This window comes from Somniosus microcephalus, chromosome 14 (assembly GCF_052327205.1).
Source record: "Somniosus microcephalus isolate GS21.2 chromosome 14, FLI_Smic_1.0, whole genome shotgun sequence".
Classification (NCBI taxonomy): domain Eukaryota; kingdom Metazoa; phylum Chordata; class Chondrichthyes; order Squaliformes; family Somniosidae; genus Somniosus; species Somniosus microcephalus.
In genome coordinates this window covers 97,506,567-97,530,124 of record NC_141000.1, presented here as the reverse complement: position 1 = coordinate 97,530,124, position 23,558 = coordinate 97,506,567, and the positions used below count along the sequence as shown (strand labels likewise).

Below are 23,558 nucleotides of genomic sequence, written 5' to 3'. Positions count from 1 at the left end.
AAGTTAAGGGAGAGAGTGCTCAATGAGCTTCACGAAGGTCATCTGGGAGGGGTGAAAATGAAAAGCCTTGTTAGGGGTTATGTGTGGTGGCCGGGGATCGATCAGCAAATCGAGGACCTGACAAAGAGCTGCTCAGGATGCCAGAAGGTCCAAAATGCACCACCACATGCCCCTCTACACCCATGGGAGTGGCCCTCATCTCCATGGCAACGGGTGCATATTGATTTTGCTGGTCCATTCATGGACTCAATGTTTTTAATAGCCGTGGATGCGCACTCGAAATGGCCTGAGGTGATCAAAATGTCCTCCACCAGCACGGAGAAAACTATTGCAGTCCTACGGACCATTTTTGCCAGGAACGGCTTGCCAGAGCAGATTTGCTCTGATAACGGACCACAGTTTGTGTCCGAAGAGTTTCGAAGATTTATGAAAAGGAATGGGGTAAGGCATTACACATCCGCCCCGTATCATCCAGCCACAAATGGATTGGCTGAGAGGTTCGTACAAACCTTTAAAAAAGCAGTAAAGGCCATGTGCGATGACGACATTCCACTGCAGCATAAGGTGGACAATTTCCTGTTAGCCTACAGAAATGCGACACATGCAGTCACCAACCAGGCCCCGGCCATGATGTTCTATAACCGAAGGTTGAGATCTCGTCTGGATTTGCTCAGACCAAATGTATGAAGAGATGTTGAGAGTAAGCAATTCCAGCACATCAATGAGAAGCCGACAAGGAGCTTCAATGTAGGGCAACAAGTCTTGGCCCGCGACTACCGAACAGAGAAATGGCAACCAGGAACGATATGCACACGGCAGGGGCCACTAATGTACACAGTGGATGTTGGGGAGAACATCGTGAGACGCCATGCTGACCAGATCCTAGAGTCACAGGAACGAGTCAACCCCATGTCTCGGCCATACGTACCTGGTGAGGAACCCGACGTACAGGTCGCATCTACCTCAGAAACAATAGCATTGGAAGCTGATGAATCAACTGACGACAGGGTGCTAGAATCGCCTCCGCACCAAGAGCGAAACAATCGGGAAAGGCGTTATCCAGAAAGAATCAGGAAGCCTCCCCACAGACTGAATATATGAATGGACTATTTTCATATAACATTGTATAATAAAAATGTTAATTGTTAAATGAGTATTATGGTAGTGTTAATCTAAAAGGGGAGGAATTGTAATGTATGTAATGTATATATACCTTAAGGGAGAGAACTACTTTTTACAGCTCCTGTATACTGTAGTACCGGCAGTGACCACACCTGTATATAAACCCTGAGTAGTGATCTGTACAGTTAGTTCTAGAGTAACCCTCATTCAGTAAACACCTGTTGATCGTTCCCTGCAGTCTGTTGTCTGATTATTGAAGGACACAACATTAAGATACACGGATATAACAATACCCAGGGGATGGTGATGGAGGATGGTGATGGAGGAGTCTGGGACATTGGCAGAAAGGTATGATTCTGTGAGTATGACTGTGCCAGGCTTGACGAGCCTGCGGGACAGCTCTTCCAATTTTGGCACACGTCCCCAGATGTTAGTGAGGAGGACTTTGCAGGGTCAATTGGGCTGGGTGTGCCGTTGTCGTGTCCGAAGCTGGTGCCAAGGTTTTATTCTTATTTTTGTTTTTGTAGCGGTTTGTTACAACTGAATGGTTTGCTTGGCCATTTTAGAGGGCAGTGAAGAGTCAACCAGATTTCCTTCTGTAAAGGACATTAGTGAACCGCTGGGTTTTTAATGATAACATAAGAAATAGGAGCAGGAGCAGGCCATTCGAGCCTGCTCCGCCATTCAATGAGATCATGGCCGATCTTCTGCCTCAATTCCATTCACCGGCCTTATCGCCATATCCCTTGATGCCCTTACTAGTCATAGAAGATAGGAGCAGGAGTAGGCCATTCGGCCCCTCAAGCCTGTTCCGCCATTTAATGAGATTATTGCTGATCATCCAAATTCAGTACCCTGCCCCTGCTTTCTCCCCATGTCCCTTAAGAAATATATCTAACCCCTTTTTGAATATATTTAATGAATTGACCTCAACAGCCTTCTGTGGTAGAGAATTCCACAGGTTCACCACTCTCTGGGTGAAGAAATTCCTCCTCATCTCAGTCCTAAATGGCTTACCCCTTATCCTTAGACTGTGACCCCTGGTTCTGGACTCCCCCGCCATCAGGAACATCCTTCCTGCATCTAGTCTGTCTAGGCCTGTTAGAATTTTATAATCCTATAGTTTTTCATGGTCACCATTACTGATACTAGCTCTTTATCCCAGATTTATTTAATTAACTGAATTTAAATTCCCCAGCTACTGTGGTAGGATTTGAACTCACGTCTAACTGGATCATTCGTCCAGGCCTCTGGATTACTAGTCCAGTAACATAACCACTATGCTACCGTTCCCTCTATTTATTGTTTGTTCTCCTCTTTCGAGGAGAGAAGTGAAATTGTGTGGCAAAAGTTAGGTTTATTTACAACTCGGTATGTTCACATACTGTCTGTAAAATAAAGCAGCTTGAAGATTCGCTTCAGTTCTTATTTCACTAAAGTGTCTTTCAGTTTGCTGACTGAAAGCTTGGAGAAGTACATGTGAGGGCACATGTGAAGGACATGATATCCAGTTCAAATCAAAAGGAGGTCCTGCTCCACCCTTGGGTTACACTATCATATAATTGGACATTTGGCAGTGCAGGCACACTCCCGAATATGAGACGTTCGGATCTCTTATAGGGCTGACCAGCACCCGAGAGAATATCTTAGACAGACCTAAAACTTGTAACAGCTGTGTTACCACAGCGGTAAGCTTTTATGGCACCAGATCCTTCCAAGCAGGAAACATCTACCACATCAGATAGTCTGCTATCCACACATATATCAAGCAAATGACAATATTTTCAAGAGACAATGGGTAGGGTTTTCATTGGGCCATGCAGGCGGGATTGGAGGTGTGTGGGGGGTTAAAATCCCAAAATCGGGGGACAGAAATCCACCCCACCCCCAACCCGCCTCCATGCCAGTTTCAAAGGAGGCAGGTATCCAACCCGCATTGGGAGCCGCCTCCCTGAGGTGGAAGGGGGTTAGTGCCAATTAACTGCCTGTTAACAGGCAGTTTTTAGCCTAATCCCTATTTTCATTGGTGAAATGTGGGATTCCCGACAGCTCCAAACCACGCCAAGTTAGTGAGGCGGGCCATCGGGATGAAGGGCATGGAGGGTTTGAGATGTCCGGTGTTCAGGTGAGTGATGGGTGCATGAGTGCAGAGGTAAGTGTGTTTGGTGTGTGTAAAGTGTTTAAAGAAGTTCTACTAACCTTTACTTCCCTTTACAGCCTTCCTTCCTTCAGGTCTCGGGAGTCCCTCATCTCACCGGCATAGAAAGCAGAATGGCCACCAGCTGTCAAAATCTGCAGCCTCGGCTTTCTGTTCCGGGGAGATCTCTAAATCATCCTGAGAGGAAGGAATTAACCTGGAGTACAGATTGTCAGTGTTTGACAGCTTCAAACAGCTGTCGAACGCTGATATTTCATCTGTCAAAAGGTCTTGACAGATGAAATGGCAATCTGTGACGTCACCTGTTGTTGGGTGGTCCTAAATTTCCCTTTACATTTATTTGCATGATCTGATGCTGCTAATCTAAAATGAGGTAGCACATTGAGGTAGTTGATGGGATTGTGAAAAGGGGCATATGAAGCAATGTATAACTCTGGACGTTGGCGAATCCTGCTGTGTGGTAAAATTGAATTGCCCTGTCATGTTGGTGCTGTCTGTCCATGGGGAAACAAGTGTACTGGGCAGCTCTGGTAAATAGTGCATCGATGACTTGCTTGATCCGTTTGTGCACAACTGATTGGGAAATATTACTACAGGCCCGAAAGGCAATCTGAAATGACCCTGCAGCATAGAAAACCTTTACCTTTACAGCCACTGGAAGTGCGGTGCCTATGGTGAGGTTGTCTGTATGTCTGTTTCCAGCATGTGGCATAATTCATTGATGGTTTCCCGAGTGAAACGTGGCCACTGCAAGCACTATTTAGGCTTCAGGTGGAGTCATGAGTGCCTTGCTGGCATGTGCGGATGCGAGCGTAACAGTGGGTGGGACCAGACGCCTCCTGTGTTGCCCGATAAGTCCGCCCTCCTCGCGTTCCTCCTCCTCTTCCTCCATGGAGCACAGATAGAATGGTATTCCACTGTGGCACGTGTGAGATAATAAAACATCAAGCCCTAGAGCCCAAGGCAGCAAAGTAGGCATTGAAGCAGGATTCTGCAGGAGCACATAGCTGTAGCATGAAGCTAGGAAGTAGAGGAAGCGTAGGCGTAGGCAGTAGACGCACGTTGTAATGTAGTTGTCACCTAATAAATTTTGTGCACTTTAATTCTCTGTAGTTTGGCTTTTGTTGGGAGGGCCATATTATGTCAACAGATGCTAAGACTGTTGCTACATGCCAGTTACGGTGAAGTAGATGGGAATATATAGCATGGCATTCATCAGCAACTCTGTGGTGATAATTTGTTGGTTCTTGTGCATGGCCCAGATCAAGTGAAAATCGCGTGGGTTGGCTACAACTCGATGGAGGCGGGACTACAACCCCGAAAGTTGTAGCCCCGCCTCCTACCCACCTCCTCAATGAAAATCCAGCCCAATATGATTATCACTTTCCATCTGAATAGGAGACATCAGCTGGACAGGACACAGAGCAGGTGGTCAGGTTCCCAACAGCACTGGGAGTATAAGTGGCAGCAATGTGGGCATGGGGGCTCCTCACCCAACATTTGATTCATGTTCAGGTGCTGCCTTAACCACAGGAACATGGCTACGCAAGTTAATGCCTGATATGCTAGGAGCAGCCATAATGCCTTAATTATGGAGTAATTCACAATGCCTGCATTATTTGAAAGCTCAGGTTTTTATCGGATGGATGGCTGCTGTGGGAGACCAGGCTATCCTTTGCAGCTGTGGCTGATGACCACCACCCCCCCAAAAAAACCACTGAACAGCAGTGGAATGTAAATACAAGGAGCACATGCCAGATTTTTGTAGAGCATACCATTGGTAAGCTGAGACAAAAATGTCACTGCTTGGACTGCTCCAGCAGGGTGATCCTCTATAGCTTAGCAGAGATGTCAAAAATGATTACAGTCTACTGCAATTTGCATAACTTCACAGTACAAAAAGAACAAAGTGAAAGCTCGTTGTTCAGCAGTAACAGAGGAGGAGGAGGAGAAGGAAATGAACTAAGCAGAGGTGCAGACAGGAAGATTGGTGGAGAACACATTAATAGATAACAGCTTCCACTAATTCCTGGATCTGGGCCATGCACAAGAACCAACAAATTATCACCACAGAGTTGCTGATAAATGCCATGCTATATATTCCCATCTACTTCACCGTAACTGGCATGTAGCAACAGTCTAGCATCTGTTGACATAATATGGCCCTCCCAACAAAAGCCAAACTACAGAGAATTAAAGTGCACAAAATTTATTAGGTGACAACTACATTACAACGTGCGTCTACTGCCTACGCCTACGCTTCCTCTACTTCCTAGCTTCATGCTACAGCTATGTGCTCCTGCAGAATCCTGCTTCAATGCCTACTTTGCTGCCTTGGGCTCTAGGGCTTGATGTTTTATTATCTCACACGTACCACAGTGGAATACCATTCTATCTGTGCTCCATGGAGGAAGAGGAGGAGGAACGCGAGGAGGACGGACTTATCGGGCAACACAGGAGGCGTCTGGTCCTGTGGTGTATGTAACCTGTTCCACCTTAAGAGAACTACCTTAAGAGATGTACTACTTTCTCTTGGCTGCTGTATACTGTAATACCGGTGGTGACCACACCGGTATATAAGTGTTGTGTAGGGATTTGCTGGGCAGTTCAGCCCTGACCTCCGAATAGTAAAGACCTGTTAAAAGTTATTCTTGTTGTCTGTGTCCAGTGATTGATCATACGCATAACTGGGACACACAGACTCAACAGTGGCGAAGAGTCCGATCTTACCCTGCGGCAGTTTTACATCCAAGGCAGCTTCGTCCTCAGAACGGGCGTCGAGAAGAGGCATCCGCCCTCATCATCCTGCTGAGCACCATCGCACGGGAGGCATCGAGAACCCGGGTTAAAAAGAAAAAAAATTCTGGCCACGAAGCCCTCCATCAGCGACAGGCAGTGATCATCCCTTCTACCACGGTGGTGGGTAAGCCGATTAGCGTAACGAGCAGAAAGTCGGCCGCGTTGGCTGTGGAGTAGGGGAGGGAAAATGGAGGAATAAGGGCGGAGAACTCGACCACGGCCGGTAAAAAGGGCCGGGCTGCAATCGAGGCCGAGAGGCGCAGCGACTGGGGCAGCTTAAGGCACGAGAGCCGCGGAGAACTCAAACGCAGCCGGTGTAAAGGGCCGCGCTGCAAGCGGGGCTGCGAGGCAAAGCAGCGTCGGGGAATTGAGAACCGCTGGGGAGGCGAGAACGGCAGCAGCAAGGCAATCGCCATTGCAGCCAGCGGGGGAAGAAGGCAAATGCGGGAATCCGCCATTGTAGTCGGCGGGGGAAGAAGACGAGCGCGGGAAAGACCGCCAAGCGTGGGAAGCCGCCATTTTAGTAGGCAGGGAAGAAGACAAGCGCGGGAAGCCGCCATTTTGAGAAAAAGAAAAATTTAAATACTTGCAAGGATGCCTAAACATGGGAACATTAATACCTTTGATAGCGATATCGAAGATTGGACCACGTATGTAGAACGCATGGAAGTTTATTGTAAAGCAAATAAGGTAACAGATGATGAGAAAGCACAAACCTTATTAAGCTCAATGGGTGCGAAGACATACGGGCTATTGAAGCACCTTCTATCACCAAATAAACCGGCGGATCAGACTTTCGCGAATATTGTTACTGTCCTGAAAAATCATTTAAACCCCACGCTGCTGATGATAGCGGAACGATTTAAATTTTACAGAAGAACGCAGCTGAAAGACGAAAGCAACGCTGAATTTTTAATTGAACTGCGTAAGCTATCGAAGTACTGTCAGTTTGCAACAGGACTAGCAGATGCGCTGAGAGATAAATTTGTGTGTGGATTGTTAAAAGAAGGAACACAAAAGCGACTGCTTGAGGAGAATGATCTTACGCTTGATAAAGCTGTCACTATTGCAGCATCGCAAGAAGCCGCAGCGAGAGGCACGGTGGAAATGCAGCTACGGTCACCGGAACTCAGCACCAATCAAATGGTCTAGGGTACAGTAAAATGTTATCGTTGTGGAAAGACAACGCACGATCAGAACCAGTGCTGGTTCAAAAATCAGGAATGCAGAAAATGTGGCAGGCTTGGTCACATAGCTAAAGTATGCCGGTCAGGAAAGAAGACCAGCAACAAAAAGTCACCGCAGGAAAAGTACAGAAAGGTACACAAGGTGACAGAGAACAGTTCGAATGAACAGAAGTCAGATTCAGACTCCAGCAGTAATGAACTGGGTAGTCTAAGAGTACACAATGTTGGTAAGGAAGCAGACCTCCAAACAATTTGGGTCACACTTCAGATAGCAGGAGTCCAAGTGAAGATGGAATTGGACACTGGATCGGCATTGACGGTCATGAATAAGCAAGATTACAAAAGGTTATTCCCACATATTCCCCTATGGGATACGGAGATTGTATTGAAAACATACACGGGGCAAAGAGTATACCCTATCGGGAGGATAGAGGTAAAGGTGGTCCACAAGGGCAAAGAAAGCCGAGGAATGGACTTATATGTGCTACCTGAGGGAGGTCCACCACTACTGGGACGGGAGTGGATTAGGAAAGTAAATATGGACTGGCATTCCTTAAAAGCACTAACGGTAGATTCCGGCAAAAAAGATGTCAAACCTAAACGATTGTCCAGAATATTGGACGATGCTAAAGAGGTGTTTCAACAGGGACTGGGAACACTGAGAGGAATTACGGCAAACATCAAGGTTGAAGAACATGCAAACCCGAAATTTTTCAAAGCCAGACCGGTACCTTATGCGATACGACCTGCTGTGGAAGCTGAGCTGGAAGGGCTAGAACGTTCAGGAGTACTGTCTAAGGTAGACTGGAGTGATTTGGCTACGCCCATTGTTCCCGTCATGAAGCGTTCATCGAGCAACAAGCCGGGGGAACTGGGGAAGGTTCGCATCTGTGGAGATTTCAAGATCACTGTTAATCCGGTGCTTCACACGGTGCAGTATCCACTTCCGCAGATTGAGGATATCTTCGCTTCGTTGTCTGGCGGGAAACACTTCACCAAGATAGACCTGGCACAGGCGTACTTACAGATGGAAGTTGAGGAAGAGTCACGCCAGTATCTCACGATCAACACGCATAGAGGCTTGTACCGGTATAATAGACTGGTTTTTGGAGTGGCATCGGCTCCAGCAATTTGGCAGAGGGCCATGGAGCAGGTATTACAGGGAATTCCAGGCACACAATGTTACCTGGACGATATTCTGATTACAGGAGATGATGACGAGGAACACCTTGCAAATTTGGAACTGGTGCTCACCAGATTGAAAGAATATGGACTTCGAGTTAATCGCCAGAAATGTGAGTTCTTTCAGAAGCGGATCTCGTACTGTGGTCATGTCATTGACCAGGAGGGGCTTCATAAGTCTCCTGACAAGATCGAAGCTGTTGTGAAGGCTCCCGCTCCGGATAATGTAACCCAGTTGAGGTAGTTCCTAGGGTTGATTAACTATTACCATAAGTTTCTGCCAAATTTATCCACGGTGCTGCACCCGCTGAACTCTCTTTTGCAGAAGGGAGTACCATGGAAGTGGAGCGAGGACTGTAAGAGGGCCTTTCGCAAAAACAAGGCATTGATCACCTCAGAGGAAGTGTTGGCTCACTTCAACCCAACGCTGCCTATTCGTTTGGCTTGTGATGATTCTCCATATGGTATTGGGGCAGTACTCTCACACAAGTTGCCAAATGGCCTGGAGAGGCCAGTCGCGTTCGCATCCAGATCATTGACCTCCACGGAGCGCAACTATGCTCAGATAGATAGGGCGGCTCTCAGCCTTGTGTGGGGAGTAAAGAAGTTTAATCATTACCTGCAGGGCCAAAAGTTTACGCTTCTGACAGACCACCAGCCGTTGGTATCCATTTTTAACCCTAAGAAGGGTGTTTCGGTGATGACAGCACAGAGACTCCAGAGATGGTCCCTTTTCCTAGGGGCACATCAATATCAGATTGAATTCAAAGGTACAAAGCAGCATGGTAATGCTGATGGGCTGTCGCGCCTGCCACTACCTACAGAGGAGGAGGCACCGACGGTTGACCCTGTTGAGTTATTTCACTCGACCATCATTGAATGTTTACCAGTCACCCAATGCAAATATTGAAAGAGAAACCAGGAACGACCCGACACTGTCCAGGGTCTACGAAGTGACAGTGAAGGGATGGCCAGCACATGGTGATCCACTGTTACCGGCATTCTCAGCAAGACGAGAACAGCTGTCCGTTTGTCAAGGAACATTGATGTATGGAACAAGGGTGATTATTCCTCCTAAGTTAAGAGAGAGAGTTCTAAAGGAGCTGCATGAAGGTCATCTGGGGGGAGTCAAGATGAAAAGCCTTGCTAGGGCTTATGTGTGGTGGCCGGGTATCGACCAACAGATAGAAGATCTGACGAAAAGCTGCTCAGGGTGCCAAAAAGTGAAAAATGCACCTCCGATTGCACCGCTGCATCCATGGGGATGGCCTTCAACCCCATGGCAACGTGTACATATTGACTTTGCTGGTCCATTCATGGACTCCATGTTTTTAATTGCGGTGGACGCACATTCTAAATGGCCAGAAGTGATTAAGATGACTACCACTACCTCGGAAAAGACGATCGCGGTGCTAAGAACGATATTTGCAAGAAATGGATTGCCAGAACAAATATGTTCAGACAACGGACCGCAGTTCGTGTCAGAAGAATTCCAGAAATTCATGAAGAAGAATGGGGTGAAACATTATACCTCTGCCCCATATCATCCGGCTACAAACGGGTTGGCCGAGAGATTTGTATAAACGTTCAAAAAAGCAATAAAGGCCATGAGCGAAGATCAGATTCCACTACAACACAAGGTGGACAAATTCCTACTGGCATATCGAAACGCCACTCATGCAGTGACAAACCAAAGTCCTGCCATGATGTTCTATAACAGGAGGTTGCGGTCCAGGTTGGACTTGTTAAAACCAAATGTGCGGAGGGAAGTTGAAAACAAACAGTTCCAGCATATAAATAACAAGACCACTCGGAGTTTCGAAATAGGACAACCAGTGTTAGCCTGGGACTATAAAAACGAGAAATGGCAATCTGGAACAATTCGGGCCAGACAAGGACCCCTGATGTACATGGTAGATGTTGGTGAAAATGTAATACGGCGTCATGCTGACCAGCTGGTAGAATCGAGAACAAGGGTCGAACCCCTGGTTACGGCAGAGACAACCGTGGAAGAAGTTAGTGAACCTGAAGCATCTACCTCAGAAGTGAATGTACCTGATGATGATGTCCAATCCATAAGAGACCAACTAGATGAGTCACCCCAGCAACGAGAATCAGAGACCCCTGAAAGGCGTTATCCAACTCGAATCAGGAGGCCTCCTCAGAGACTGGATCTTTGAACTGTTTTGCATGAAGTTGTATATATATATATATGTTATTATGTTATGTTAAATGGGGATATAACTGTTAAGCTAAAAAGGGAGGATTGTGGTGTATGTAACCTGTTCCACCTTAAGAGAACTACCTTAAGAGATGTACTACTTTCTCTTGGCTGCTGTATACTGTAATACCGGTGGTGACCACATCGGTATATAAGTGTTGTGTAGGGATTTGCTGGGCAGTTCAGCCCTGACCTCCGAATAGTAAAGACCTGTTAAAAGTTATTCTTGTTGTCTGTGTCCAGTGATTGATCATACGCATAACTGGGACACACAGACTCAACAGGTCCCACCCACTGTTACGCTCGCATCCGCACATGCCAGCAAGGCACTCATGACTCCACCTGAAGCCTAAATAGTGCTTGCAGTGGCCACGTTTCACTCGGGAAACCATCAATGAATTATGCCACATGCTGGAAACAGACATACAGACAACCTCACCATAGGCACCGCACTTCCAGTGGCTGTAAAGGTAAAGGTTTTCTATGCTGCAGGGTCATTTCAGATTGCCTTTCGGGCCTGTAGTAATATTTCCCAATCAGTTGTGCACAAACGGATCAAGCAAGTCATCGATGCACTATTTACCAGAGCTGCCCAGTACACTTGTTTCCCCATGGACAGACAGCACCAACATGACAGGGCAATTCAATTTTACCACACAGCAGGATTCGCCAATGTCCAGAGTTATACATTGCTTCATATGCCCCTTTTCACAATCCCATCAACTACCTCAATGTGCAGCATCAGATCATGCAAATAAATGTAAAGGGAAATCAACCCTGCAGAACGCCTACAACAAAAAAGGTAAGTTACTTACCTGAATGTGGAGCTGGGGGGCGCAGGAATGCACGTTAAACACCACTCCCGATTGCAGCCTCTCCTAAACCCGCCCCCCCCCGACCCCGGGCCCCGAGATCTCCAATCCCCAACCTCCAGGCTCCCAGAACTATGACCTTCCTTCCGCACCACACCCCCCCACACCCACCCCACCCCAGCCCCAACCTTCAAGCTCCCTGAACTCTGCCCTTCCTGCCACCCCGGCCCTGACCTCCAGGCTCCCCGATCTTACTCCTCCACAGCCCCGAACTCCAGGCTCCCCAAACTCTGCTCTCCCTCCCCTCTCCCCCCAGCCCCCACCCCGTCCCCATGGCACCAACCTCCCGGGTCCTCAATCTCCTGCTCCCATAAAATTAAAAATTGAATATGTCTTCAGCTATTTTTTCAACAGCCTCCTGCAGTCACTTTAAGGACCACTGGTTAGGCCACTCGATGCGGTGCCACTCCTCCTATTTATACCTGAAAATTGTGATCGGGATCCTACAACTGTTTTAGGACTCCTGTTTGTATATTTAAGCCATTAGCTTCGCCAAAACGCCATCTTGCTGTCTGACTCACCATTGAAATGCACTGAGTGGCGTGATATTGCTGTACTTGCACGGTAGATACGAACTAAACTCGCACAGAAAGTTAGAACTAGAGGGCATAGTCTTAGAATAAGGGGCTGCTCTTTCAAAACTGAGATGAAGAGGAACTACTTCACTCAGAGGGTGGTAGGTCCATGGAATATGCTGCCCCAAATAGCTGTAGAAGCTACATCATTACATAAATTTAAAACAGAAATAGACAGTTTCCTAGAAGTAAAGGGAATTAAGGGTTACGGGAAGCGGGCAGGAATTTGGACATGAGTCTAGGTTCGGATCGGTCATGGCCCTGTGGGTAGCGGAGCGGGCCCAGGGGCCGTGTAGCCTGATCCTGCTCCTATTTCGTGTGTCTAATTCTGTTAGATTCAGGAGATGGTTCTGTGATAGTGGATTGGCGGTTAGGATCAGATCAGCCATGATCTTATTGAATGGTGGAGCAGGCTCGAGGGACTGATTGGCCTACTCCTGCTCCTATTTCTTATGTTCTTATGTAGAGTTGGTCTGAAGTGATGCAAGGAGCCCATTTTGGAGCCATTTAAGGTCTGTACATATGTAATTAAGCCTGGATTATCTTGCAGAGATGCTTTTAATGATGTGCTAAATGTTAATTACTGCCAATGAAGATAACATTTTTATTTTACTTTTCCTTTCTGTCTTTTTTCTCTCTCTCTTAATCAAATCTTTATTTCCTTCTAATATAAAAACAGAAAATGCTGGAAACACTCAGCAGGGTCAGGCAGCATCAGTGGAGAGAGAAACAGAGTTAACGATTCAGGTCGATGACCCTTCATCAGAACTGGAAAAAGCTGGAGATGGAACAGGTTTTTAAGCAAATGTAGGGGCAGGGAAAGTGGGGTGTAAAGTCTGTGGGTTGTTTAGTTAATTAATACACAGACTCCAAGAGTAACTTAAAACAGGACTTTACTATTCGAAGGTCAGGGCGAATCTGCCCAATAACTCCTGGCACAACACTTATATACTGGTGTGGTCACCGTCAGTATTACTGTATACAGAAGCCAAACAAAGTAGTGCCACACCTAAAATAGTTCTCTTAAAGGTGAACGGTTACATACAATAGTTCTCTTAAAGGTAGACGGGTACATACACTACAATCCTCCCTTTTTAGCTTACAACATACTTATTCCCCATTAAACATAACATATAATCAACTTCATGTAAAACAATTCACAGATATAGTCTCTGCGGGAAACAGTTCACAGATTCAGTCTCTGCGGGAACAGTTCACAGATTCAGTCTCTGGTCTTGACTCGGTCCGAACAACATCTCTGTGGTGTAGCCGGTTCACATTTCTAGCGTGACTCATCCAATAGTCTTTCCCTTGGCTTAACAGCTTGAACTTCCGTCCTGCTGAACCAGCAGTGCTGACTTTTACAAACAGCTGGACTGCCTTGGTAATTTTTCCTACTTTCCAACTGATTTGGCCCCCTTCGTGGGGCCCACGTGCATGATCTGATAGAAGTGATAATGATTTAGATGGTTATCGTCTTCTGCTTCGTCTTTTTCTTTTCTGCTTCTTGGAGACTCTCAGGGCTCCCTTATCCGCTGCCAGCTGTAGCGCCACCATCTCCCTATGTTCCTTAGACTTTAAGTGCTTCATCCTGATTTCTGCACTTTGGGAGTTTTCATCACAAGCTGGGCAGACCAAGTCATCGTAATATTCCGTGTCACTCAACAGGTCATGGTAATATTCGGTGTCGTCCTGAGCTAGTCTAGCGAGAGGGCCTGCTACTTCTTCCGTACCCAACTGGACGTTAGCCGACTGTTGTTCCCTCCCTAGACATCTTTCCTGAAGAGACTTCTTCATGCGTTCATATTCATCCCGCTCTTCCTGGGTTTCCTGCAAATCCTTCACTAATGACCTCGTTTGTGATTTCAATACTTCCCCTTCCTTCGGGGATTGATTGATCAGGCTATTCAATCCTTCTACTGGAGCAGCTGTTTCAACATTCTGCTGTTCACATTGACGTGATTCAGCGTACTTTTGGCATCCCTGTAAAATCTGTGTTGCAACCTCAGCTATTTCCATAACTTTTGAGAGCTCCGAACTCCTTCCCTTTGAAGATTGAAGCTCGTGTTCAGATTGTTCCCATTGTAGAGTCTTGTCCTTCAGCATATGAAGGAGTTGGCTGACCGTTAACTCTTCCACGGGAACACTGTGGGTCAGAGTCTTCTCCATTTCATCCACCTTTTCCTCCAATGCTTTCACCTTCTTTTCCTCTTGTACTTTGGCTTCCAGCGCTCGGAGAAGTTGCGCCTTGATGCTCTCTAGCTCATGTTCAGAGGCCATTCTTACAGTCTCTGTGTTTCTTACAGTTCCCTTTTCTTCCACTGAACGGATTCCCAGTTGAATCTGTTCTTCAAGTTGTTGAATCTCGGTCATTGCCGCCCCATATTTGTCTTGGGTTTCCTTTAATATTTTTATGAGTTCTTGTACATCTTGTCTTTCATGTTCTGCCATGTCTTTCACCTCTAATTTCTCATCTATGGATGGAACTTCTACCGATGAGTCTGTCTTGGCCTTGAGCTCATCAAGAATTTCCTGCAGCCTTTGGACTTCTTGCTCATGTTCAACCTTCAGTTGCTCATATGCTTCCACTGAAACTAGCTTTTCGGAGGTTGCCGAGTTAACCCCTTCCAGAATTGTAGCCTGGGCCTGTTCATACTGTTCTTTCAACTTCTCACACTCTGCTTGTAAGGAGTCGTAGAGAAGAACTGGAATAAAATCCTGGCTTCCTGAAGATTCCTCTTCATTTGCTTCTTCCTGCAAATATTCTAACTCCTGAACAGCATAAGGGAGATGTGATCGGTAATTGGTCACGATGGCTCTATGGTCGCTCTCTGCTTGAGCTAGCTGCTTCTGTTGTCTTTCCAGATTCTCCCATTCGGTGTCATAGAACTTTTTCATTGTTTTCATCTCTTGTACGAGACGGTAACTCAATTGTTCTAATTGTTGTCGTAATTTGAAATAAGTTTGAGTCCGAGCTCGGTGTTCTTCCATCATGGATATGTCCGTAACTTGAACAGGCTCAGAATTTTCTGTCAAACTAGGTTGTCGTTGTTCGGTGGAGTTCTGTTCTGAAACTTTGTTCTTCTCTGGAGCATAAGCCTTTATGCATGCCTTCGTTTTTCCAACCTTCGTCGGCAAGTCCATTTCAGCCTTGTCTTTCATATTTGGGTTGGTCTTAACGTCATCCGTTTCAGAATCTGAGCTGATTGTCTGCACCGAGTCCTCACTCGTTATGGCTTTTAGATAGTGCCATTCCATGTCTATTTTCTTGATCCACTCCCGTCCTAGAAGTGGTGGTCCTCCCTCATGTAGTACGTATAAGTTCATTCTTGGGTGTTCTTTACCCCTATCTCTCACTTTGACTCTTATCTTTCCCATGGGGTATACTTTATGCCCCGTGTATGTCTGCAATACGAACTTGGTATCTCTTAAGGGTATATGTGAGAATAGCCGGTGGTAATCCCTTCGATTTATGACTGATAGAGCTGATCCAGTGTCCAACTCCATTTTCACTTGGATTCCAGCTATTTTTAGCATGACCCAGATAGTTTGTAGGTCAGCTTCCTTACTCACATTGTGAATTCTCAGACTACCCAGCTCCTGGCCGTTTGGGTCTGAGTCTGAATTCTGTTCGTCTGAACTCTTCTCAGCCACCTTGTGTACCTTGTTGTACTTTCCCTGTGATGGCTTCCTTTGGTTGTTGGTCCTTTGGTTGTTGGTCTTCTTCCCTGACCGGCATACCTTAGCTATGTGATCCAGTTTGCCACATTTCCTACATTCCTGGTTCTTAAACCAGCATTGGTTCTGGTCGTGTGTTGTCTTCCCACAACGATAGCATTTTGTTGTTGTCGAGGTAATTTGATCCACACTTAGTGCTGCTGTCTTTAGCTGCATTTCCGCAGTTCCCTTCGCTGCGGCTTCGTGCGATGCTGCAATAAGGACAGCCCTGTCAAGTGTAAGGTCGTTCTCTTCGAGTAGTCGCTTTTGCGTTCCTTCCTTTGCCAACCCGCACACGAACTTGTCTCGCAATGCCTCTGTCAGATTCCCTCCAAACTGGCAGTATTTCGCTAGTCTACGCAGTTCGACCAAGTATTCTGCGTTGCTTTCGTCTTTCCGTTGCGTTCTCGCATAGAATTTGAATCGTTCCGCCAACATCAACGGTGTGGGGTTCAAGTGATCCTTCAGAACAGCCACAATATCATCGAAAGTCTGATCCGCCGGTTTAGCTGGTGATAGTAGATGCTTCAAGAGCCCGTATGTCTTCGCGCCCATCGAGTTTAGCAAGGTTATAGCTTTGTCATCTTCTTCTATTTTATTGGCCTCACAATAGATCTCGATGCGTTCCACGTACGTGGCCCAGTCTTCTACCTCGGCATTAAAATCGTTGATGTTACCACGCTTAGGCATCTTCCTCTCTTTCTGATAACCCCCGAATTATTTCTTTAACTTATTTTTTTTTTTCCAAAATGGCGGTTTTCCCGCAAAAATGGCGATTTCCCGCGCTTATCTTCTCTCCCCGCCCACATCAATGGCGGTTTCCCACTTCTGTCTTCTTCCCCGCCTAATGGCGGCTTCCCGCGTTTCTTCCCTAGCGGGAGGGGTACACTTTCCCCCACAGGCGACGGCCGCTGGCTTTCAGATTCACAGCCTGCGCGTCGGCTTCAGTGCTTTCCCTTTTCTCGGCAAGGCAACCGGCGCTGGGTACACCCCGTTGACGGCGAACAGGTTCAGCCGCTGGGCTGGCTCTCGCTCAGTTCCCCTTGCTCGGGCTCGGTCTCTCTCCCGCTCTCTCGGCTCTACCGGCGCTGGGTACACCCCGTTGACGGAGAACAGTTTCAGCCGCTGGACTGGCTCTCGCGCAGTCTCCCTCGCTCGGCTCCCAAACGCCTCTCCCAGCCGTCTCGCAGTCCGGTGCTTCCCTCCCCGGCTGCGGCTGAGTTTTTATATCTTCCCGCGCCTACGCTCCCGGTCGCAGCACTTCGTGGCTTCGGTCGCTGCCCGGCCTTTTTCGCCGGTCGCGGTCTAGCTGTCTCACGACGCCGTTGCGTCCCCAGCCTGTCTGTACCGCGGCTTCCTTGCTCCACGCTGCCCCAGTCTCAGCGCCTCTGGGCTCGACTTCTGTCCGGCTCCTTTCCCCCTCGACCGTGGTCGAGTGCACCGCCCTTATCCTCCGGTTATTCTTTTTACTTTTCCCTTACTCACAGCCACCGTGGCCGCCTTGCTTCTCGTGCTGATCGGCTCACTCCTCACCATGGCAGAAGGGACAGTCAGTGCCTGTTGCTGATGGAAGTCTTTGTCTCTGAATTCTTCCTCCTTTCCAGCTCTGCAGACTCGAGTTTTCTCCCAGCAGAATGACGAGGGCGGTTGCCTCTTCTCGACGCTTGTTAACTGCTTCGGAATTATTGTTGCCGCAGGGTACGATCAGACTTGTCGCCACTGTAAAGTCTGTGGGTTGTTTAGTTAATTAATACACAGACTCCAAGAGTAGCTTAAAACAGGACTTTACTATTCGAAGGTCAGGGCGAATCTGCCCAATAACTCCTGGCACAACACTTATATACTGGTGTGGTCACCGTCGGTATTACCGTATACAGAAGCCAAACAAAGTAGTGCCACACCTAAAATAGTTCTCTTAAAGGTGAACGGTTACATACAATAGTTCTCTTAAAGGTAGACGGGTACATACACTACAGGGGGAGGGGAGGAAAGAACAAAGGGGAAGGTGTGTGATAGGATGGAAGGCAGGAGAGATTAAGAGACAAAAGGAATGATGGTGCAAGGCAAAAGGAGATGGTAATGGGACAATTTAAGAAACAAAAGATGAGTCTAGATGAAGTGTAAATGGCAATGGCAGAATGAGAGACAGCTGCCATGTGAGAAAGAAAAAAAAATGAAAAAAAAAGATAGGGGCCGAGGTTATGGTCTGAAATTGTTGAACTCGATGTTGAGTCCAGAAGGCTGTAAAGTGCCTAATCGAAAGATGAGGCGCTGTTCCTCGAGCTTACGAGCTCATTGAAACTTATAAAATTCTAACAGGACTAGACAGACTAGATGCAGGAAGGATGTTCCCGATGGCCGGGGAGTCCAGAACCAGGGGTCACAGACTAAAGATAAGGGGTAAGCCATTTAGGACAGAGATGAGGAGGAATTTCTTCACCCAGAGAGTGGTGAACCTATGGAATTCTCTACCACAGAAGGCAATTGAGGCCAATTCATTAAATATATTCAAGAAGGAGTTAGATATATTTCTTAATGCTAAATGAGATCAAGGGATATGGGGAGAAGGCAGGGACAAGGTACTGAGTTTGGATGATCAGCCATGATCTCACTGAATGGTGGAGCAGGCTCAAGGGGCCGAATGGCCTACTCCTGCTCCTATCTTCTATGTTTCTATGTTTCTTACATTGAGATTCATTAGAACAGTGTAAGAGGCCGAGAATGGAGAGGTTGGAGTGGAGCGGAGAATTAAAGTGACAGGTGACTGGAAACTCGGAGTCACCCTTACAGACTGTGCCGAAAAGCGGACACCCAATCTGCGTTTGGTCTCCTCAATGTAGAGGAGACCGCATCATGAGCAGCTAATCTTCTTCTTCTTCTTAGGCAGTCCCTCGGAACCGAGGATGACTTGCTTCCACATTAAAAATGAGTTCGCAGGTGACTGATGAGTCCAATGTGGGACCTACAGTCTCTGTCACAGGTGGGGCAGACGGTGGTTGAAGGGGCGGGTGGGTGGGGTACAATACAGTATACTAAATTGCAAGAAGTACAAGTAAATCACTGTTTCACCTGGAAGGAGTGCTTGGGGCCCTGGACAGTGGGAAGGGAGGAGGTATAAGGGCATGTGTTGCATCTCCTGCGCTTACATGTGCAGGTGCCGGGCAAAGGGGAAGGGGTGTTGGGGGTGATAGAGGAGTGGACCAGGGTGTCACGGAGGGAGCGGTCCCTTCAGAATGCTGAAAGGGGAGGTGAGGGGAAGATGTGTTTGGTGGTGGGATCACGCTGGAGGTGGCGGAAATGGCGGTGGATGATCCGTTGAATGTGGAGGCTGGTGGGATGAAAGGTGAGGACAAGGTGAACCCTATCGTGGTTCCAGGAGGGAGGGGAAAGGGTGAGAGCAGAAGTGCGGGAAATAGAATGGACATGGTCGAGGGCCGTGTCAACCACAGTAGAGGGGAATCCTCGGTTGAGAAAAAAGGAAGACACGTCGGAAGCACTGGTAGGGAAGGTGGCATTGTCAGAGCAGATGTGGCAGAGACTGAGAAACTGGGAGAATAGAATAGAGTCCTTACAGGAAGTGGGGTGGGAGGAAGTGTAGTCCAGGTAGCTGTGGGAGTCAGTGGGCTTTGCTTCCCTCTCCTTGAATTATAGAATCATAGAATCGTTACAGCAAAACAGGAGGCCATTCAGCCCGTCGAGCCCATGCTGGCTCTCTGCAAGAGCATTTCAGCTAGTCCCTCTCCCCACTCTTTCCGCTTAGCCCTGCAAATTTTGTTCCTTCAGGTACTTATCCAATTTCATTTTGAAAGCCATAATTGAATCTGCCTCCACCACCCTTTCTGGCAGTGCATTCCAGATCATAACCACTCACTGCATAAAAAAGTTTTCCCTCATGTTGCCTTTGGATTGAAGGGATATTTACTAGTCCTAGCCCCTTTAGGGCTACCCCGGATCAGGCGTATTTCTCAGATGTTCACTTTCAACTAAAGCTTGAGGTAGCCGAATCCTAAAGACGCTTAATTGGGTCTAAAGGTCCGGACTATCTCTCCCTAAAGGAAAGGAACAACCCGAGAATGTTACCGTCCTCCAGATAGCACTTTTAATAAGTTTAGCTAGACTGTAACGTCCCGGATATTATGAGGGTCCGGAAAACTCCCCCAGAATTCTGTAACTCTTCACCAAAGAGTGTACAGAGATTGAGTTTGCGAGTTTTTGATACAGAAGACAATTGTGAGACAATTCTAAAAATATATAGAGATTTATTAAAAGGACCGACATGCAATTTATAGTTGGTGAATCAATCAATCGCAACATTAACAGTTCTAAAAAGAGAAAAAAATACTATCTTTTTAACAGAGAATCTTACTTTTAAATCTTAACTTTGCTACAGTATTACAGTTCTTAAAGTTCTCTATACAGGATATCCATCAATATCAAATACCTTTGATCCCCGAGGTACAAAGAGTTGGAGACTACAGAGCTGCCTCTGAAGCTGAGAATCGCTTTGCCCGATTAAAGCGAGTCTGATATCCCATTTAAAACTTCAATATTTATACCCTTTTCAGTGGTATTTCCTTTAAGGTTTTCTGCTGATGCAAGTTATTCATCCCTATTCATCTTTCTGCTGACTTCTGCAATTCTTACTGCTACATCAGCCAGAATCTTGTCTCATCTCCAGGTGTTCTAGGGTCACCATATAGAACGGTGTGAAAGGCAGGTGTTCCTTATTTTGTGTCATCTTTACGAGGGCAGATGTTCCTTATCTTATGTGCCATCTTTACAAAGTTTAAATTAGAACACCTTATCCAGGGTGAACCATTGTTTCATTCCTAAAAGTTCAGCCTGTCGGACCCCTTCACCTTCTGTTTCAATAAGGTTATTTATTCAGGGTCAACAACTGTCTTATCTCAATAGCCAGAATTCTTTCATAGCTATTTCATAGTTAGGTTTCTAAATTTCCAAACCCAGTTTGTCATATTTTGATAAGGCCAGGATTCTTTCATAAGATAGTGTATTTTTCTGAATAGGTTATATGGCTTATTCCTTCACAGGATCTTCTGCCAATCGCCTTAAATCTGTGTCCTCTGGTTCTCGACCCTTCCACCAATAGGAACAGTTTCTCTCTATCTACTCTGTCTAGACCCCTCATGATTTTGAACACCTCTATCAAATCTCCCCTCAATCTTCTCTGCTCTAAGGAGAACAATCCCAGCTTTTCCAGTCTATCCACGTAACTGAAATGCCTAATCCCTGGAACCATTCTTGTAAATCTTTTCTGCACCCTCTCTAAATACTCCAGTTTTGGACTACATAGGATATACGGCACAGAAACAGGCCATTCGGCACAACTAGTCCATGACGGCATTTATGCTCCACACGAGCCTCCTCTCATCTTTCCTCCTTTAAATCTAGCAGCATAACCCTCTATTCCCATTTCCCTCATATGCTTGTCTAGCCTCCCATTAAATGCATCCATACTATTCGCCTCAACCACTCCCTGTGGTAGCGAGTTCCACATTCTCATCACTCTCTGGGTAAAGAAATTTCTTCTGAATTCCCTATTGTATTTCTTGGTGACTATCTTATATTGATGGCCTCTAGTTATGCTCTTCCCCACAAGTGGAAACATTCTCTCTCTATCTACTCTATCAAAATTTAACGCTATCCTACAAGGAGTTTTGTTCCTGAGCAACATTTTTCAGGTTCCTATTTCTCTGAGATTCATATTTACCACATTTACAATATTAAGTGGGGGCTGTACTAACTCGGGGCATCATCCTCCAGCTTCACCTTCGGAGGCAGCAGAGGCGCAGAGAGAGAGAGTGACAAACATGGCCAGAGGGAGGAGGGCCAACAGGCCTCTGCACAGGAGACCTTACCCTCCCAGGGTATTCCGGGACCAATTCTCCTATATCCATTTGTCTGAGGAGCAGTGTTTCAGAAGGCTGCGCTTCAGCAAGGAGGTGGTCACTGAGCTCTGCTACCTCCTGCAACCAGATCTGCAACCTCAGCTCAGGACCAGGACATCTCTGTCGGTGACAGTGAAGGTGACGGTGGCTCTGAATTTCTATGCCAGCTGCTCCTTCCAGGCTTCAACTGGGGACATAGCGAACATCTCCCAGTTCGCTGTCCATTGCAGCATTCGGTAGGTCACAAATGCTCTCTACAAAAGGAGAAGGGAGTACATATCTTTCCCCATGACCCGGGACAAACAGCGTGAACGCACATGTGGCTTCGCTAGGATAGCAGGCTCCCCCATGGTTCAGGGCGCCATTGACAGCACGCACATGGCACTGCGGGCACCTCATGAAAATGCAGAGGTGTTCCGCAACCGCAAAGGCTTCCACTCTCTGAATGTACAGTTGGTGTGCGACCACAGACAGCGCATCCTCGCTGTCAATGCCCACTATCCTGGCAGCAGCCACGATGCATTCATCCTGCGCCAGACTGGTGTCCCAGACCTGTTCCAACCATCGCATCAATCTCGTGGCTGACTCCTCAGGGACAAGGGTTATCCACTCTGCACCTGGCTGATGACACCGCTCCGTAACCCCAACACTCCTGCTGAGCTCGCCTACAATGACACCAGGAACCTCACTGAGCAGATGATCGGCATCTTGAAGCAGCAGTTCCAGAGTCTTGACCACTCTGGAGGAGCCCTGCCACACTCCCCCGATCGAGTATCGGTTTTTATTGTGTGCTGCATGCTTCACAACCTCGCAATTCTGAGGACCCAGCCATTGCCACCAGGGATTGGTGAACCACCTCAGGAGGAGGAAGAGGGAGAGGAGGCGGAGAAGGAGGATGAAGAGAAGGATGAGCAGCACCAACATGGGAGGGAGGCACTCAATGTTGCCTCTGCAAGGGCCGTCCGTGAACGCCTGATAAGGCACCGCTTTTGACGAATGACAGAGAAGATGGCTTTTGGGATGAACAAGCACATCATCACAAACATCCTGCAGCCCCTATTGCCGGGCAAAGCTCCAATGAGTCAAATGAGCAAAGTTGTAAAGCTCCAATAAAAATCTTTATTTATCTGACAAACTGTCTTATTTATTCAGCGCAACCAATAACAAACAAACACAACAATTCATTAGCTAACAAAACTCATTCTTACCACATCAGTATAAACGTAGAGTGAACAATATATGCTGTGCTGACGGCGCGCTCCTCCACACTCCTAGCCAGTGCATCCATGCGTTTGGGCACCCTTTCCATTGCACCCATGAGCTCTGTATACATGCTCACAGCGTGAGTATTCATGGCCGCTATATCGAGGTCCTCATCCGAGTCCTGTGCAACAGAACTCGTGCGGGCAGTCACCCTCTGGGGAGATGGCCCCCGAGCTTTCCTACCCCCATAGCATTGCTGCAGCCCGCTGGGTCCCGGAGCTTCACCCAGATCAGATGCAAACCCCCTACTCTCCTCCAGTGAACGCGTGGCCCCAATATCGGAAGTGTTGCCCCGGGAGATGCAGGCGGTGGGGCGCAGGCTTCGTCATCCTCTTCCTCTGCTGCGTCGCTGTCACTGGGAGGCTGAGGGACAGGCTGGTCAGCTGGTGGTTCACTATCTGAAAGCAGGAAGGTACAAGAATGGCTTTAACATGAGGGCAGGGCGGCAGGAAGGAAGCAAGGACTGGAGACAGTTAGTTGGATTGAAAGTGTAAAAGGTTGGTGTTGTGAGGGGGAAGTGGTATGAGAGAGGAGAGAAAGCTGATGAACATAC

The 23,558-nt window shown here is 47.2% G+C and overlaps 1 long non-coding RNA gene across 1 annotated transcript in view; it reads right to left on the bottom strand.

Annotated features, from left to right (window-relative positions):
* Nucleotides 1–20,078: 20,078 nt before the first annotated feature.
* LOC147107745 (uncharacterized) overlaps nt 20,079–23,558 on the bottom strand; it is a 37,533-nt gene continuing 34,053 nt past the window's right edge. The window contains exon 3 of the long non-coding RNA XR_015080857.1: nt 20,079–23,403. This is a non-coding gene — a long non-coding RNA (uncharacterized LOC147107745). The remainder of the gene's footprint in view (nt 23,404–23,558) is intronic.